Source organism: Marmota flaviventris, chromosome 2 (genome assembly GCF_047511675.1).
Source record: "Marmota flaviventris isolate mMarFla1 chromosome 2, mMarFla1.hap1, whole genome shotgun sequence".
Lineage (NCBI taxonomy): Eukaryota > Metazoa > Chordata > Mammalia > Rodentia > Sciuridae > Marmota > Marmota flaviventris.
The window spans coordinates 109,433,040-109,453,236 of record NC_092499.1 but is presented as its reverse complement, the minus strand read 5'-3'; the positions used below and the strand labels follow the sequence as shown (position 1 = coordinate 109,453,236).

General features: G+C 40.5%; 1 long non-coding RNA gene across 1 annotated transcript; it reads right to left on the bottom strand.

Annotated features, from left to right (window-relative positions):
• Positions 1-11,136: 11,136 nt before the first annotated feature.
• Positions 11,137-19,631, bottom strand: LOC139704727 (uncharacterized). The gene is made up of 2 exons (XR_011706677.1): positions 18,245-19,631; positions 11,137-11,359 (listed from the first exon to the last, which is right to left on the bottom strand). It is a non-coding gene; the product is annotated as an uncharacterized lncRNA (long non-coding RNA).
• Between the last annotated feature and the right edge of the window lie 566 nt (positions 19,632-20,197).

Here is a 20,197-nt window from a genome sequence, read left to right as displayed (position 1 = left end):
CAGGTTTGTGCCCAGGACCTCACTGCTCTTTGCCCTTCTCTCCCACCTCTCTGACTTTTGGCCAAACATTCTAGTTTCTAACAACTGCTCAGCCTTTTCCCTGTAGATTTGGAAGCCTGTTAGGACTTTCCCCTCTGGATTTTATGCACAGATAATCTCATCCATTATGTGTTGAGTTTTATTTGTCTTGAAGTTTGGGAACACTTGCCTTCAGTCTTTCATTTGTGCAATTTTTTTTTTTTAAAGAACTTGTGGACAGCTGGGGTTGTGGCTCAGCGGTTCAGTACTCATCTAGCATGTGAAAGGCACTGGGTTTGATCCTCAGTACCACATAAAAATAAATAAATAAAGGTATTGTGTCCAACTGTAACTAAAAAAAAAACTATATAAAAAGAAAAAGAAAAAGAACTTGTGGCTGGGTGAGGTGGCACACACCTGTAATTGCAGCTACTCCAGGAGGCTAAAGCAAGAGGATTGAGCTGGGGCCATTTAGTAAGATCTTGTCTCAAAATAAAAAGACTACAAAGGGCTTTGGGGTGTAATTCAGTGATAGAGTGTCCCTGGATTTAATCCCCAGAATTGTTAACAAGAAAACAAAACAAAACAAAACAAAACCTCACAAAACTTGGATTCTCAGTTTTCTGTGTTTCCCACACAATTTCTTCTTCTCTGAAAATCACTCAATAAATGTTCTGTGAGAAACCCAGTTATGTGCCAGGTGCCAGGTAAAGCCCCAGAGGTTCAATGGTGAAGGCACTTGGCCCTGTGCTCAGGGAGCCTAGGGACCAGTAAGGGAGGCAGATCTTCATCAACTAATCACACTCATAAATGTGTAATTATAAATGGACATAATTGCTCCTAAGGGGGAAAACATGATTAATGAAAGCTTAAAACAAAGAGAACTGCCCTAGATTGGGGGTCCTCAAGAGAAACTTTGCTAAGTACCATGTGAACTGTGATCATCAGACAGGGAGGGGATGGAGAGAGTGAGGGGAGCTAGGAGGACAGATGAGGAGTGGTCCAGGTGAGGCTGTGGAGGCATGAGGGGCCAAGGGAAGGGCTTTGAGCTTTAGCCTTAGAGCAGAACGTTTTCAGCAAGGGGAGGGTGGTGATATGTGATCAGATTTGTGTGCTGAAACCATCTTTCTGATGATAACCTGAAAAACAGATTTTGTGGGGAGGAGAGGGCAAAACAGGTAGAGAGAGAGAAAGAACAGTAGGGAGGTTCTGGTGGCTACAGAAAAGAGACATGAAGTTGACTTGGCCATGGTGGTGGCAGTGGAGGAGAGAAGTAGTTTGTTTCTTGGTGGGTAATTTAGAAGTAAAAATATAACAGGACATGGTAAAAGTTTGAATATGGGGTAAAAAAAAGTGGAAGTTTTAAAGATGAAATCCAGCTTCATGGCGTTGTAAGTTACTGTTAACCAGATTGATGTTTACACTGGATTGCAATGAAACATTTTTAAAAGAAGGAAATGCCAGCTCTCATGTATTTCACAACAGGCCTATGAGCAAAGCTGCTTCTGGCATGTGGGGGTTGCTCCATCCTGGAAGCTTCAGACATGACTGTGGTGGTGACTTCTGGGAGAAGTTTATATTTCCAAATTCAAGTCTGTGGGTGGTCAACATTGTTGATGCCTCTATCATCAGAATCCCCCTAACATTCTTTGTAGCAAGAAGAGGAACTGTCTCTAAAACCAAACCACCATGGAGAGGAGCTGACCTTATAGAGAGAGGCTTACAATAAATTAGAGAATTCTGGGAATTCAACCCCAGGAATGCTGGCCCCTTTTCCCAACTTGTGATACTCTTTTGAATTTCAGAATTTGGCAGTCAGTCAAACCAAATAACTCTGAGTGCAAGGGTCAATGGAGTTCAGAACAATCTGCCTCCCTGCTTCAGACTAGGTGTCTCTAATGGGCTGGTCTTGGAATTCTTGTCCTTTTCCATTTTCAGTTGGAACAGATTCTTTGGTAAAATGAGAATCTACACAGATATTTTTGTTTTTTCAACATACTTTACTATAACTAAATGTTTAGTTGCTTTATTAGGAGAAAATTTATTTTATTTATTTTTTATTTTATTTTTAATTTTTATTGTTGGTTGTTCAAAACATTACATAGTTCTTGATATATCATATTTCACACTTTGATTCAAGTGGGTTATGAACTCCCATTTTTACCCCGTATACAGATTGCAGAATCACATCAGTTACACATCCATTGATTTACATATTGCCATACTAGTGTCTGTTGTATTCTGCTGCCTTTCCTATCCTCTGCTATCCCCCCTCCCCTCCCCTCCCCTCCCCTCTTCTCTCTCTACCCACTCTACTGTCATTCATTTCTCCCCCTTGTATTATTTTTCCCTTTCCCCTCACTTCCTCTTGTATGTAATTTTGTATAACCCTGAGGGTGTAAAATTTCTATGATCTCAAATTTGAGTCTCTGATTCTAAGCATCCTGGTGACACTACTTCGATGTCCTAATTAAAGTGACTTGTTAAAGCAAGTGGGCCCTGTGGAATGTCCAGTCAGATTCTGCTACCCAAGGGTCAGAGACCTGTCCTCCCAGCTCAGTAGAGGGGCATTGGGTGGCGACATTGGAGTATAAATGTGCCTTGGGAAAAGGCTGAAGGTCCACAACCAGGGAGCCTGACCAGTGGGTGCTGAACCTGCTGGTTATTTTCATTCAGCTGTGGATTATGGGAAGGGGAAAGGATGAAGAAAACAAATCAATGCTTGATAACTATTTTATCCAATGCACATCCAAGGAAGTTTCCAGAACCTCATACCCAAGTCCTGATACCACTCCCCCTACTTCATCATTAATGTCTATGATTCTCAGGCTTGTCTGCACCTTGATTCACTGAAGGAGTGGAGTTGGGAGATTTGTTTTTAAAAATAACAAATTCCCATGGTAATGACTTTATTTAATACCATGCTATTTGAGTCACCCCAACTTAACTCCATTTGCACTTTACCTGGTGGTCTGTCTATAAGGCAAGTTGTGGCGACTTCTGCTCCATTTTGTCATTTGTTCAGCTTGCCCAGTACATACCTCCACCACAAGACACTGGCAGTATTCGAGGTCAGTGCCTACATGTTAGCACTGGAACCCTGAACCTTTGTGTTTGTTTACTGAATGTTTTCTTTGATAGAAGGAGGCTGACTCATAGCAGGATAGGGAGCAGGAGTATGGGAGGAATAGAGGAACTCTAGATAGGGCAGAAGGGTTGGAAGGGAAGGGAGGGGGTATGGGGTAATTACTGATGGTGGAATGTGATGATCATTACTATCCAAAGTACAGGTATGAAGATATGAATTGGTGCGAATATACTATGCATACAACCAGAGATATGAAAAATTGTGCTCTATATATGTACTAAGAATTATAATGCATTCCACTGTCATAATTAAATTAAAAAATTACATAAAAATTATGGACCCTTACCCTCTGCTCTTTCCTTTCTGGCCTCCCCTAATTCTGGGCTCCAGGAATAAGATCTGGGCTCTGCAATGCTTGCTCAGCACCTACACTTCCCATAGGGGACCGTGGGTAGATGTTGATCCTTATAAGCAATCTGTGAAATAGAACAAATACTATTCCTGTTTTTTAGTTGAGGTCATCAATGCCCAGAAAGATTAAGTGATTCTTAGAAGACTCGGGAGTTTACTGCTTTTGATCTTGTTATCTGGAGAATCCATTATTCTAATTTTAGCAAAAACCAGCAAAATTTGTCATCAATTTACTTGGGTGGTAAGGATTAAAGAAACATAGATGTGTGGCCTGGTGGCACACACTTATAATCCCAGTGGCTACGGAGGCTAAAGCAGGAGGATCATGAGTTCAAAGCCAGCCTCAGCAAAAGCGAGGTGCAAAGCAACTCAGTGAGACCCTGTCTCTAAATAAAATACAAAATAGGGCTGGGGATGTGGCTCAGTGGTTGAGTGCCCCTGAGTTCAATCCCTGGTACGCTTCTCCCCCCAAAAAAAACCAATGGATGCAAAATTAATGAGATTACAATAAATATGGCTGGAGTTATTGTGAGTCAATGAAGTAAATAGGGGGTATCAGATACTTCCCCAAAGGTTTTTATTCATCACCTTGGGCTGCCCTAAGGAAACACCACAGATTGGATGGCTTGAACAAAAACCAGTTACTTTCTCACAGTTGCAGAGGCTGGTAGTCTGAGATCAGGGTGCCAGCATGGTCAGGTTCTGGTGAGGGCCCTTTTCTGAGCTTCCAGACAACCACCATCTCTCTGTATCCTCACCATGGCAGAGGGAAGGGAGGAGGAGAGAGAGCTTGTTGGAGCTCTGCATATTTCTTCTGATAAAAACTCTCATCCTCTCACATCAGGCCCTTCCCTAGTAACCTCATTTAGCTTTAATCCTTAATTGCCTTCTTATAGGCTTTATCTCTACATATAGGCATACTGGAGATTATCACTTCAGCACATGAATTTTACATGACACAAGTCCTGTAAATCCAATAGCACATTTCTAGAGAAATCACTAAATCTCAGAATTGAAAAAGAACACAAAGATCATCATTTTATTTGCACATTCCTCCCCAGTAACTATATCTCTGCTCAGCCTCTTTCCTGAAGATGGTCCAAAGTGGGTGGGAGGGCAGAGCCACCTTTGTGTCTAGAATCTGCACTTGGGCCCCAGGAAAGGCTATCCAAAACAGCTTCAATTATTCCTTTCAAAGTTCTCTTCAGGTTGGTTTGGTTTCTCACACACATGAAAATGATTCAGGGATTCCTCTCCCCAAATCCCCAATTCTAAAGATAGTGGTTTCCACTCACGAATAAAACCTCTCTTGGCTTAGCCAATCTTGTCACCTTAAGAAAAGGGAAAAACCAAATTGCAAGGCAGGTTTTCTTATTCCCAGAGCTATAGGTGAAGAGGATGTTGGAAAAAAGATTCCAAGTAAAGGCTTGTAAGATTCATCCCAGTGATAGTAACGATCTCCAAATGCATCCTCCACAGTTTGAGGTTTGTGAAGTTCTCTGAAGAAGGTGGAACTATATTGAAGATCCTGCAGACTGCTTGACCTTGACTGACTAAAACATCATGATCATAGAGAGATACAATGTTATAGGTTGAGAGCCAACCTTATCTTATGTTATCTTAGGGTCTTTAGTAGATATTTACCTTAACTTTTGTATCTGGCCTAACATTCTCATGACTATTATGTAAATTTCTAGGAATGTATCACTAAGCTTAGCAGACCTCTAGCCTCTGCCAACCCTCATTCTAAGAATATTACAACATCTGAAACCTATAGAACTGATTTCCCTACCTTGTGGTAGCCTTCAACCTAATGCTTCCACCAATGTAATTGGTAAATATATCAATTCATGACTTTCTTTTGTCCAGGTAACTTGAATCTTGTTTCCAAGTCATGATTGCTCATATTTGGTTCAGAATTAAACTGTTTTCTTGAAAACAGAGTTGTTATTTTACATCAGTGGATTCAAGACTTAGCTTCTCTCTGAAAGAACATAACTTCCCATTCTGACATGTGATGCTTTCTCTTATTAAATTGTTAGAATTGGGCATAGATAGCTTAAGATGACTGTGATGCCAATGGACTTATCATTTGATTTTCTACCCTTTTTTAAAATTTAATATTATAGCAAACATTGCTCCACATTTCCATATGGCCTCCATGTTTATCATCTTAATGGAAAATTAATATTCCTTGAACTTAATCATGATTCCCTTTGGGTCAGGATTTAGGTTGTCTCCAGGTTTTCCTTTTGCTACTATGGTATTAATTCTGTTGTGACAGTTTCTTATATACAATTTTTTTTTTGCCTTTGTTGAATGATAAATTCTCAATGGTGGATTCATTAGCTCAAAGGGTTTGAAAAAAAATTATTTGTTTTTTAAGATATACATGACAGCAGAGTATATTTTGACATATTATACATACATGGAGTATAACTTATTCAAATTAGGATCCCATTCTTGTGATTGTACATGGTGTCGAGTTACCCTGATTGTGTATTCATATATGAACATAGGAAAATTAAGTTCAATGCATTCTACTGTCTTTCCTATTCCCATCTCTCTTCCCTTCTCTTCATTACTCTTTGTCTAATCCAGTGAACTTCTATTCATTCCCCTCCCCAGCTTTATCGTGTGTTTGCAACCACATTTGGTCGAGAGAACATTCGGCCTTTGGTTTTTTGGAATTAGCTTATTTCATTTAGCACAATAGTCTCCAGTTCCATCCATTTACTGGAAAATGCCTTAATTTCATTTATTATGGCCAAGTAATATTCCATTGTGTATATATACCACATTTTCTTTATTCATTCATCTGTTGAAGGGTACCTAGGTTGGTTCCATAGCATGGCTATTCTGAATTGAGCTGCTATAAATACTGATGTGGCTGCATCACCTTAGTATGCTGATTTGAAATCCTATGGGTAGGGGCTGGGGTTGTGGCTCAGTGGTAGAGCGCTCGCCTAGCACATGGGAAGCCCTGGGTTTGATCCTCAGCACCACATAAAGATAAATAAAATAAAGGTATTGTGTCCAACTACAAATAAAAAAATAATTATAAAAAATCCTATGGGTATATACCGAGAAGTGGAATAACTGGATCAAATGGTGGTTCCATTCCAAAATTTCTGAGGAATCTCTATCCTGCTTTCCAGTGTGGTTGCACTAATCTGCAGTCCCAACAGCAATATATGAGTGTACCTTTCCCCCACATCCTCACCAACATTTATTGTTTCCTGTATTTTTGATGATTGCCATTCTGGTTTGCATTTCTCTAATTGCTAGAGTTTTTGAACATTTTTTCATATATTTGTTGACCATTTGTATTTCTTATGTGAAGTGTCTGTTCGGTTCCTTTGCCCATTTATTAATTGGGTTATTTGTTTTATTGATGGTAGGTTGTTTTGAGGTCTTTATATATCCTGGAGATTAATGCTCTGAGTTATGTGTGGTAAAGATTTTCTCCCATTCTGTAGGTTCTCTGTTCTTTTTTTTTTTTAGTTGTAGGTGGACACAATACCTTTATTTTTTATTTATGTGGTACTGAGGATCGAACCCAGGGCCTCACACATGCTAGACGAGTGCTGTACTGCTGAGCCACAGCCACAGCCCTCTCTCATGTTCTTGATTGTTTCCTTTGCAGTGAAGAAGCTTTTTAGTTTGATATTAGACCCTTTACCATGAAAGGGTCTGAAAATTTTTTAATGTTCTCACAAATGTTTCAACTGTTTTCCAAAAGGATCTTATAAATTATAATACCATCAGACATATTTGATTTCACTACAAACATTCCAGCGATGAGTGATTTATAATGAAATTTTACTAATTTAATAGGTATAAAATGCTATCTTTAAAAAAATGCTATTTTTATTTCCACAAAGGATAGAAAATCTTCAAGGGCTACTTTTTAGGGAGCAAACTTTGGTAACACAAAGATAAATCCAGGTAGCAGAAAAATATCTTTACTTAGCTTTTTTGTCTTGACCAAGGAGGGGGGAAAGCAGGTTGGTATTCAACCTCTTTTTAGAGGGTAAGAACAAGCAGGTTGACTCTCTCATCTCCCTCACATGGAGGCCTGAAATATCTAGTAGAGTGGATAGTATTGAATGTTTATATATACATATATATATATATATATATATTATATGTTTATATATATAATATATATACATATTATATATATATAATATGATACATAATTTATACATATACTTGCTGCAACTCACTGATAGAGAGTTTGAGTGTTGAACTTTTAGACCACCAACATAAGTTAAGAATCCAGGAAGGAATATAAGATTGGCAACATGCAAATTGATTACCATCCAACGACTGGCATCTAGTCTCAGTCAGAAGGAATTTTCAGGCAAACAATCTGGTGTGATGTTTAGAGCTGCTTAGAGGGAGCCAGGTCTCTTAGCATTACCATTTGCATCAGTTCCCTAGGGAACTTGAGTGGCAACAGCCCACTCCAGTTTTCTCAGTTTTAGGTTGCCCATTTGCCTGAAAGAAGTGATGTGAATTTTGAAAATCTGAATCTTGAACATATTCTGATAGTCTCAGGTGGAGGGGACAACTATAATTGGGGAAGCTTTCTTCCTTAAAAAGAAAAATCAGATCCCCTTTCCACTATTTCATATTCTGGTTCAGATACTCTTAATTAAATGCAAAGAAAATGAAAGAGACTTAATTTTGATAAATGTAAAGTCAGTGGAAAAATACAAAAGGAAATAATTTATTGAGAGAAAAATTGGTAAAAATTGCTAAAAAAATGGTCATGTAAGCAGAAGTCAACATTTTGGCATTCAGGGAGATTTGTGCCCCATCCTGGCTTGTCCTTTTCATATTTAACTCTTTGTTTTTGGTAGAAATGTGGATATAGGTGGGAAACTGTGTTCATTTCATCTTAATAGTAGTATGAGGTCGAGATTATTACCGTGGTTTTCATCTTACAAATGAAGAAACCAACAGAGAGACTGAAGGCCAAGGTCGCCTGGTCAGAAGGTATATCTTGACTCTTATTCAAGCCCTTTTTTGGCTAAAGGTTTACCCTTTCTGCTTTTGAATTTGAGCAAAGGTCAGAATTCTTTTTTTTTTTTTTGTGGGGGTGGGGGGTACTGGGAATTGAACTCAGGGGCACTTGACCACCGAGCCACATCCCCAGCCCTATTTTGTATTTTATTTAGAGACAGGGTCTCATTGAGTTGCTTAGCGCCTTGCTTTTGCTAAGGCTGGCTTTGAACTCGTGATCCTCCTGTTGCAGCCTCCCACTTACAGCCGTGTGCCACCCCACCTGGCCTTGAAATTCTTGTACTTAGGCTGCAGAACAGATCTGGGAAAAAGAGTGTGAAGATCTTGAGAGGATCATGTGTGAAAGTGTTGGAGAGAAGTGGTTGGATGGAGAATGTGTGAACAGTAGGTGGCAGCAGTGTCTTTGGAATTCAGGGTTGTCCCCCACAGTCCTTGGAAAGCAAGGTCAATATGTATGCACCAGTGAAGGCATGAATAATACTTGACCTCTCACCCCTCATTCACCGGCTGAACCAGGTGGACTAGCTTCATTCTAGAAAGGTGTTTTTCATTCTCTGCAGTGTACCCTCTGCAGTTCAGGGAAGAAGACTGGGAAAGATGATTCAGTTGACATGTACAATGGAAAGTCTCCTCTAGATACTTACGTAATACACAGTTTTGTGACCTTGGCATGGTATGTACCTTCTCTATTCCTTCATATTCTTTAATGTAAAATGGGGATAATAATGGCTACCTGACTCAAAGGGTCATTGAGATGATAAACCAAAGTTCTAGAAATAGCACAGTGTCTGGCACACACTCTGCACACAATACACATTACTTGTTGTTCTTCTTCTTTATAGAGGCTTTATTATTTGCAGTGGAATTTCATTCTTATCATTTCATTCCATTCTCCCACCATATTTTGAGATGCAATTATTATACCCATTAAAAGAGAATGACACTTAGGTTGGGCCAGAGGAAGTAAAAATAAGTACCATCTTTGAAGTCAGGCAGACTGGAAGTCAGCCTCCTTTGAGGTGTTTATACAAATTACTTAATGCTTTGGAGCCTCAGTTTCTTCATCTGTAAAATAGCAATACTATTAGTTATCTTGTGAGTTTATTACAAGGATTAAATAAAACCACATATGCGAAGCCATCTGGTGTTGTTCCTTTCATATAATGATCACTTAAAATTGCTACAAGAATGTCTTAAAACAAAATTTATAAGGAAGGCAAGTAAAATTACTTACAATCCTATCACCCAGAAATAACCTTGTCATTATTGTGGTGTGTCCCCACTCCTCACCTGGAATTTGTAAGTGACGTGGCTGAGATTGCAACACACATGATCAGGTAAATTGACCAAGGTGTTGCAGCTGTGCAAGTGGCAGATCTGGGCTTACCAATCAGGATAGCTGTCTCCAGGACTAGGCTCTTCCTGCTATATGATGCCTCGATTAAGTTAAGCTTAAATGCCTTTTGAGAAATTGATAAAAAAAATACTTGGTCTTTAAAATGTGAGAATACACACTTCAAAAGCATGTAAAGAAACCAGAAGTAGCTATATAGTTAAAGGCTGGAATTTTGTCCAGAAAATAGTGTTTTGAGTGGAAAAATATTTTTAATTTCTATATATATTTATTTAGCCAACATTTTAATTGTTAAAACATTACTGTTCAAGCATTTACAACTACAATGGGTAAATCTTGTAAAAATCCGGGTGAATTAATCAGTTGACAATTTTATTAAATTGACAATTCAGTGGATTGGGTGTTTAGTTATACTGATTTTTTTAGCGAATTGGCTTATATTTATTGGACATGAAATGGTGCTCAATATGCTTATACATTTGTTAAATTTATAGAAGAATGGATGGATTTGTGGAATCTTGCCATAAACAGAATCATCTTTCCATCTAAAAATCAATGTCTTTGGGGCTGGGGATGTGGTTCAAGCGGTAGCGCGCTCACCTGGCATGCGCGGTGCTGGATTCCATCCTCAGCACCACATAAAAATAAAATAAAATAAAGATGTTGTGTCCACCGAAAACTAAAAAATAAATATTAAAAATTCTCTCTCTCTCTCTCTTTAAAAAAAAATCAATGACTTTACATGATGTCAGCACTTTTCTTTTTTAAACTGGGGATTAAACCCATAGGTGCTTTACCACTAAGCTACATCCCAGCCCTTTTTATTTTTTGAAACAGGGTTTCATTCAGTTACTGAGGCTGGCCTCAAACTTGCAATCCTTCTGCCTCAGCCTCCCAAGTTGCTATATGACGTCAGCATTTTAAGAACCCTGAAAACTTCCTGAGACAGTTATTCTGGTTTAGGTTCATGAATACTCACTGCATGTGAACCCCTACTCCAAATCCACTCATTGCTCACTCAGCTACACTTAGAGTGGTGCTTCCTTGTTGCTTCTCAGGATTGAAGTCCATTCCCAGCAGGGCTTGGAGTCAGAGGACCCAAGCTTGGCTTATATGCTCACTGGCCCCAGAGCATGGTCAGTTCATCTTTGAGCTCATACGTCATGACACACGACCAGTCAGGGTCACTCCATGTGAATCTGGGCTGACTAAATAAAGACACAGACACAGAAAATACTTTTCTTTGGGTTCAGTGAACGCTCCTCAGCCACAACTCCCACAAGCGAGGCAAGGCAGGCAAGAAGGAGAGCCAGGAGCATGTTCTGAACCCTTTTATTGGGGAGAAGCCATTCAAATGAGGCAAGAGATTAGGTTTCAGGGCGTTGAGTCTAGCTTTGTGATGTCTTGTGGGTCAACAGGTTGACTGACATCTTGGAAGGCCACGCCCATCTCATGTGCTGTATGGGGATCAAAGGCAGAGCCAGCAAAAAGGACACATATGTGCACAGCCCAGACAGAGCAACATCATCAGTCCAGTCTGCTTTGTGTGCTCAAAATGCTCACAGCTCACACACACAGCCCATGGCTGGCTCGCCACACTTACAATTCTGGTGTCTGCCCTATTTTATTTCCAGCATTGCTACAAATGCCAAATAAAATATGCAAATGTTCTCAGTGATCAGGAAAGTGCTAGATGAATGTTAGTTCATTATTGTGAAAACCAAAGTGACCTGTATGCTTTGTGCAGTGGAGGGAGGGGGTTCCTCAGGAAGAACAGCTGGGCCTGTTCCCTGGGAGAGGGTTACTTGTCACCACCTTTGCTCTTCAGTCTCTACCTTTCTGGTCATTGACATCCATAACACAGAGACAAACATAGCCATAAACTATCCCTGCCCCAACTTCTGCCAGTGAGGAGCAGGCCAACACCAGTGGCCCTACAAACACCTCCTCACTGGCCATTTCATCGGTGAGGTCAGGCCAGGAGCCATTTGGGGTTGATGGGAGGAAGGAAATCTGGTTTCTGTGGCAGCCAGGTTAGGGGGCAGCTTCTTTCATCTGGCCTGTCCTCGCTACCCCTCAAAGCTCTGTACCCAGCCTTTGAGGGGGGCTGAAGGGCCATCTGCATGTCACCTTCCATGCTGCACAGAAAGAAGTTTCTTGACACCCTGAGGAAACCTGGCTGGTGAGGGCAGGGGAAGAGAACACAGTTGGGCGTGACAGGGAGGGCAGGTGATGGTATAAGCCTAGAACCACATCAAAGACAAAAAGTGAGGTTGGAAGAGAGATGCTTGGAGAACACTGTTTTTTTTTTCCTTTTCCCTTTTCTCAAATATAAGAGTGAAATCATTAAAGGAAGAAAAAGAAGCCCTTCAAAGGAAAACTAGCATCAGTGTCAGACTTGAATGGGTAGCAGACATTCCAGCTGCAGTCAGGGACCTATCATCGCTAGGGGTCGCTGCCAGCCAGCGCGCTGGTGCCTGACCTCACACCCAGGTCACTTGCCACCAGCCACGCAGTGAAGCACTATTCACTCATTCTGGTTCACTCTCTTTTATGGGTACATCAGCCCCAGAGGGGACTTAACATAACTTTTCATTATACCTGAAAGGCATTTCTTCCTTCCGGAGAATTTCACATCTGCTGCTTATCCCTCTGAATGCTCTTCATGGGGGAAAGCTGTGTTCAGACTCTGAGTTGGAATGTTCTGAGGTTCATCTAATCCAGTTATTACACAGATATAGGGTCCCCATCTCACCCCTCAGAGATCTGGTTCAATTTAGACTGAACCCCAATTCCAGGGTCTGTGACCAGGGCTGATTTATTAAGACTTCTACAAGTGTTTCTTAGCTTTTTGGCTAAGATCAAATGTCTTGAGACCATTATAGGCCCCAGAGTCTTCTAATTATAAACTCCACATTTCATAGCACATTAACACACCAGCAAATACACATATTTCACATTAAATATAGTGTGTGTGTGTTTGTGTGTGTGTGTTTGTGTTTTGGAGAGAATCCAAAGGATTTTCACTATTCCTGCTTTTGGAATTATTTAGCTACTCTGGGTTACCATTGTACATGCACTGGAAAGTTTATACAGTGAGAAAATCAAACCTTAGCCTTATTTCCAAACATAGAATTTAGAAATGCTGAATTTACAAATGAACAAGATTGACATGATTATGTTTTATAGACATTTAATTAAAATGTATTGATTCATTTTTTTATTATTTTTGTGTTTTGGAGCCCAAAACCTTTTTTTGCACATGTCTCACATGTTCTCACAGGCCTTTGAATAATGCTTGTCAGCTGGGAGCTCTGTGCCAGGGAGGTCTATTGACCAGATGACTCTGCTTGTGGTTAATTGAGAGCCCTTGCCAAGATTTTGGACTGTCCCTTACCTCCCTTGCAGCACCTTTTCTAATTCCTTGCTCCTGATTACCTGCCTGTATTTTGTTGCAGCTGGTAAAACTGTAATAACCATTGTTACATTGTATTATAAGGTTAATAGCAAATTCTGAGGGCCATGGAGGGCAGTCACTTAGGTACCTTGTGACCTTCTACCATCTTGTTGGCTCCATCCTTTCCAACCAGTGTCCACCTTCTCTCATTCTGCACCCTCCAAACTGCCTCTGCCTGCAGCATGGCCACCCTGCCCAGGGCAGCTCTGCAGGGAGCCTGCACCACAGTGTCCTCTTCCATTTTTTGGCTGCTTCTTTCTCAAACAGCAGACCTTCCAGGAACACCTGCATTGCCTCCCTCTCTTGAACCTGCAGAATGACATTGTCTCCATCTCCTTTCATAAGAATTTGCTGATACATCTTATCTCCAGGGTAGGAGCTGCATCTGGACACTTCCCAGAATGGAGACCTCATCATCTATCAGGACAAGGATTTTACTTGCCCTCTGGCCTGTTCTCACTGATAGAAAGTAAGATAAATCTGAATTCTGGCTTCATTTTCGTCTGCTCCTAATCTGGTCTCTGGGCTCCTTTGATGTTCATCCTACCCTGTGAGCCAGAGCTGTGTCCCTGTGGGGCAGCTGAAGAGTCAAGTGGTAAAGCCCACTGAGATTCAGGCCTCTGGTCCCCAGGCCTGGGCTCTCTCAGGTTCTCCCTAACCGCAGCCCCACCCCACTCCTTTTATTACTGGGCTTTCTTTGGGAACACACTGCATTGTGAATTTCCTTCAGCCAACACAGGCTCTTTACTTGTTGAAGTCAATAGTGCCATGAGTGCAGGAGGAAGCAAAAGGGAAGGGAGCAGGGCAGCTTCTCCATTTGCTCCAGGAAGCACTGTGTCCGGGGCCTATCATACTCTTGGAAATATTTTAGGTTCTTTTAAAGTCAGGAGGAAAAAAACCTTTTAGGTTAAAGAAAAAGTTTAAAAATGTTCTACTATATGATATTGATTTATTTGTTTTCTTACCAATGCAGTATAAAATATAATTTATATATGTATGTGTGTGGGGAGGGAGGTATATTTTATGAAGGAAGGGACCCACAAAGGAAAAAAGTACCCATGGTCTATAATGTCATAATATGATCTTAGTGAGCAAGTGTCTTCTCTATGTATTTTTCATGTGAGGGTCTATTTAATGGATAGTTATGCTATGGAGGTGACAGAGCTGGCACCTCCTGGTCTATGAGTGACAAATATCCTCTAGTAGATGAACTAATTATAAGGCCAGTTCTGCCAGTATGATCTGCATGCATTGGGTCTAGATGTCCAATGCTCTCAGGGAATTTTCCTTAAAAGAGATACCATACAGAGTATATAGAAGTTGTTTTTCTTCCTATAAAAGGAAAATAGCATAAAGCTTTGTTGTAGTTTGGGATCAAATTGGTTCCTCATCTCATATCAAGGAAGCAGGTATGGGTACAATGTTGTGCTCTAAGCATCACAGGTGACAGAAGTGAAACCAGAGGCCATGCTCTGCAGGAACTGGCATCTTTGCTCTGGGCAGTTTACTTTGTCCTTCGAATTCTACACAGTGACTGCTCAGCCCAGGGCTCTCTGAAGAATAGACTGGCAGTCCATCCAAGGCATAGCTCATCCTCATACTGGCCACCCCCACTGGGCCCTTCCCCTCACTCTTCCTTGCAGCTCACCTGCATTCTCAGAAGAGAAGAGCACTAAATAGCAAAAAGGATGTGAGCTTTGCACCCCCAGCTCTACCATCCCCCAGCTCTGTGTTCTTTTTGAGCTTTAATATTGTTATCAATTAAAATGGGGGTAAATTGCCTACTCATATCATTGTTGTATTAAATAAGAAGCTATACAAAGCCCATAGAACCAGTGGGAGTTTAGGACTGGCAGTCTGAAAGCAGGGTCCAGGGCATGCTTCTTGGAGCTGGGTTTTCATGCTTTATATAATATAAAGAAATAGCAATAGCTTATATCAAAGATGGGAAGGGATTGACATTAGTATTTCCTGGCATGTAGGTAGCTCCTGTCTTCTTTTTCTATTTCTCCATTCACCAGTTATCTGCCTTCCTAGTTCTACCATTCTATCCACAACCCATCTCCATCAGCCAGGAAGGGAAGACAGTGCAGCCTCATGGGAAATGCTCTGGGTATCTTGTCAGGCACCCTAGATCATAATGTGCACCCTGCTGTCCCTTAGCTATGGGATTTTGAATGACCTGCCTCAACAATTTGGTCTCCTCCTCCATATCTGTAAAATTACTTCTCCCTTCCAGTTCTGACATCTTGAACTTTTTTTTTTTTTTTTTTTTTTTTTGACTCTGGGCAAATTTGAAGTTTCTTCATGTTAGGAAAAGATTCTTTGTCTAAAGGTATTTCATGCATATGTTCTATCATGCTTTGAAAGCAGAGATTGTACCCTGTATTCCACCAAACTAGATGGGGCAGAAAGAATGGACATTTGCTGCCTTCCATGAATTCTCTGCATCTCACAGTTGAAGGTGGAATTGATTTTTAAATTGCCCACCAGCAATTCTGTGTACCGCTAGAAGGCTCACATGCTGTTACAGACCCAAGAATTCTCTTACATTCTTCTGCTGGGACAGTCTAATGTGAGAAGGGAAAATGGAGCTTCATCTTCCCGGTGAGACCAATAAAATTCCTCTGGCAAATCCACGAAAATCTACAATTCCATGGAGCCTGGGGAAATCACACTGGATCAGACTTCATCAGCTTTCCTCACTGAGAGGTGATGTCTGACTTGAAAATCCTTGAGCTGGCAACTCAGCCCAAATTTACTGTCCTTGAAGTTGACCAGCTGCAAAAGCAGGAGTTTGGGGAAAGAGTTCATGTGGGGAAATGGGGTGACTAACACAACAACCACACATTTACCAATAAACTTGGGGTGGGGAGGATGGAAGAAAACCCACTTCTGGAATTCCTATCCTTGCCTGTTCTTTTCCCCTGCTCTTTGCAGTATGGAAACCATTTAGCTGCAGAGCGATGATTTCCCAGGCATGTAGTCGGGACTACCCAGAGTAAATCACTTCCTTTTCTACTCCTGGGAAAAATCTCTCTTTGCTTGGGTCATAATTCAAACAGTCTGCTTCCACTGAGCTGAGACTCAGAGATTGAGTAAGAAGTGCACCATCACTAATGGACCTGGTCTCCAAGAATTAGGAGCAGTGAAAAGACAAGATGAAGAGGAGGTATCCTGGGCTAGCATAGTCACTGCTTCTGACCAACCTGTCTCCCAAAATTCAAGCTAATGTTTTTATCCTCTAAACCTAAGTAATTATTTTTAAATAGAAGTATAAAACTATTTTTAAAATACTATTTTATTAATAAGACTTCTATTTACATAGAATTTCTGGAAATCCATGTACCTCTTAAAGAACCATTTCCCCACTAAAAAGAGATTATACACAAAAGTCAACTCAAAGTAGATAAAAACCCTAGGAATTAGACCACACACTCTGCAACTACTAGAAGAAAATATAAGCCAACACTCCAACATGCTGGCACAGACACTGACTTCCTTAACAAGACTCCTAAAGCACAAGAAATAAAGTCAAGAATCAAAAAGTAGAATAGCATCAAATTAAAAGGTTTCTGCACAGCAAAGGAAACAATTAAGAGTATGAAGAGAAAGTCTACAGAATGAGAGATCTTTGCCACCTGCTCCTCAGAGAGGGGATTGATATCCAAATATATAAAGAACTCAAAAAACTTAACACCATGATTCATACCCCATAGACAAAGAAACCAATCCAAATAACCCAATTAATAAATGGGCAAAAGAACTAAATGTCATTTATCAAAAGAAGAAACACAAATGGCCAAATACATGAAAAAATATTCAGCATCTCTAGCAATCAGGGAAATGTAAATCAAAATTACACTGAAATTTCCTCACACTCCAGTCAGAATGGCAATTATCAAGAACACAAATAAGGGGTGGGGTTGTAGCTCAGTGGTAGAGTGCTAGCCTTGAAAGCGTGAGGCACTGGGTTTCATCCTCAGCACCACATAAAAATAAATAAATAAATAAATAAATAAAAAATAAAAATATTGTGTCCATCTACAGCTAAAAGAAAGATAATTTTCATATATTATAAACTATTTTGAGTTTTTTTATTTTGAGTTTTTTTTCAGCCATTTAAAAATTGAAAAACCATTCTTTACTCTTAGGTTGTACATGGTAGGCTGAATTTGACCTATTGACCATAGTTTGCCAAACTCTGGTTTACAGGGTTTCCAGGGCAAAAACATGAAGAAGTTAATATTTTGTTTTTATTAGTATCCCATTTCCCTAATGGCACTGATGTTTAAAATAAAACAACTGGGTAAGAAAAGTTAAAGTAAAATAAAAAGTATCATCATCATCATCATCATCATCATCATCATCATCATCTGTGCTAGAGGTGGAACCAGGGGTACTTTACCACTGGGGATGAGTACATCCCCAATCCTTTTTTATTTTATTTTTTTATTTGCAGACAGGTTCTTGCTTAATTGCTGAGGGTCTTGCTAAATTGCTGAGACTGGCCTCAAACTTGTGATTCTACTGCATCAGCCTCCCTAGTCTCCAGGATTATAGGAATGCACCACTGCACCTGTAGAAAATTTATTAATAAAGGAATTTCAAGAAGAGTGAGGGAAAGGGCATTTTGAAGAAGGTCCCTCAATTGATACATTGTAATTAACTACCAACTTCACCTTCAGGCAGAATGAGTTTCACCTCTATCAAATCTAGCAGACTTCTGTTGATTTCTATTATATTTCAGGGATACACTAATTGTAAAAGTGATGAAAAAACAACCTCTGCCCTCTGAGAGGGCAACTGCTGTTAAATAATGAAGGATCCTGTGGTAACCAGCTTTCTGAGATAATTATAAACAGACAGGTTTCATTTGACTTACATTTTTGGAGGTTCCAGTCCATGACCTGTTGGTGCTGTTGATTTTGGGCCTGTGGCAAGGCATCACACCATGGTGGGAGCACGTGAGAGAGCAAACCTCATTGCCAGGAAGCAAAAGAGAGAAAGAGGAATTGAGGAAGTGCTTCCTTCTCACTGATCACAGTTTCTGGGTATCATGGGATCTTGGACAGGGGCCTGCCCTGAAATGCACAACTCACTGAAACTCAGGGAGGCTCAAGGCTGGCCCTGCTTGTTCAGGAATCCTCAGCTAAGTGCTTCTTAGACACAATCATCTGATGCCCCATTGATGGCTGACTCAAAAAAACCCAAAATTATTTCAGAGAATTACCTTTAAGCAAACCTCTCTCCAGAGAAGCCCCTCTACTTCAAATATTTGAAACAATGAAGGCTGAAACTTATGAAGATAAAGTTTCCCCACAAAGTCCATCAGGCTAAGATGTGATGGTTATGTGCTTATTTCCTCTATAAGGGGCTAGGAGTGAAGAGAGAACATTGACAACCCTATTTTTATTTTTATTTTTTATTTTTTTGTACCAGGGATTGAACCCAAGGGTGCTTAAGCACTGAGCCATATCTCAGCCCTTTTTTGTATTTTATTTAGAGATACAGTTTCACAGAGTTGCTTAGGGCCTCACTAAGGTCACTGAACCTGGCTTTGAACTTGCAATCTTCCTGCCTCACTCCCCTGAGCTGTTGGGATTACAGGTGTGAGCCATGCTCCAGGAAACAACCCTAACATTTGTAAATTTCACCATATAGGCCCTGTTCATGATTTATCTTTTATTCTTTAATATAACCATAAGAGGCAGGTGCAGTCTTTCTTTTCCCTGGTACTGGGGATGAAGCCCAGGGGTGCTCTATCTCTGAGCCACATCCCCAGCCCTTTTTAAAAATGTTGAGATAGGGTCATTGAACAGGCTGACCTTGAACTTGTGATTCTTCTGCTTCAGTCTCCAGAATAGCTGGGATTACAGGCGTGCACCACCAGCCCTACTGAGGCATGCTTTTATAGAGGAGAAAACCAAAAGTCAGAGCCAAGTAACTTGCCTTACATTCCCCAGTGGTTAACTGGGAAGCATTAGGGATTGAAGCCTACTATTACAGATTCAAAAAACAGACACATAATGTATAAATGTGGTCGGTGTTTCCTGTAGGTGATTAGTGGTGGCAGTGATGACAATGACTCTGTGTATAGATATGTGGCCATATGTTGAGGGGAAATGAGGTGGGTCCTCGGGAGAGTTAGGGCCTGGGTGAGAAGCTTGTGGAAGAGCCCAGCACTTCTTGATGGTGAACTGTGACACTGATGAGATATGCAGTCAGTTCAAGACAGCATTTTCATGAAAGGCATTCATAATTCCAGATACACTATCACTAAACTAGAAAATATTTATAAGACAGCAAATTTCTATTTTTCAATGATGGCTTTGTTAATACATCATTTTGAAATATAAAATATAAATATTAATTTGCATTAACTATTAAATTCTATCATACTTTTTTCTCATTCTTTTGGGTGCCCTGATTGTGCCAGCTCACTCAGTACCCAGTCCTATAGGATAACCCAGCTCTGAGGTGCGCAAACTGACCTCCCACTTCTCTTTAATGTCAAATCTGAGGTGGCAACTGGCTCCTTCTGCTATCTGGAGGTTGCAGTGACCCCTCCATCTAGAAGACCAGGGATGTGCACCATTGTTAGGGTGGCAGATAGGGTACAAACTTATGTAGTCACTGCTCTAAGGATTTCTGGAGTGTCCATTATCCCCATTCCTGGGCTCCCAGTCAAGAATGTAATTGAAGCCCTATGACAATAGAGTGTGAAAGGAAAGATGTCCCCTGGTGTCAAATACCTTGGCCAGCCAAACCTAAAAGCACAGAGCAGATGCTTGGCTTTATTCCTGGTGCTGGCTGGGTCCCTATGTCCTGCCCCATA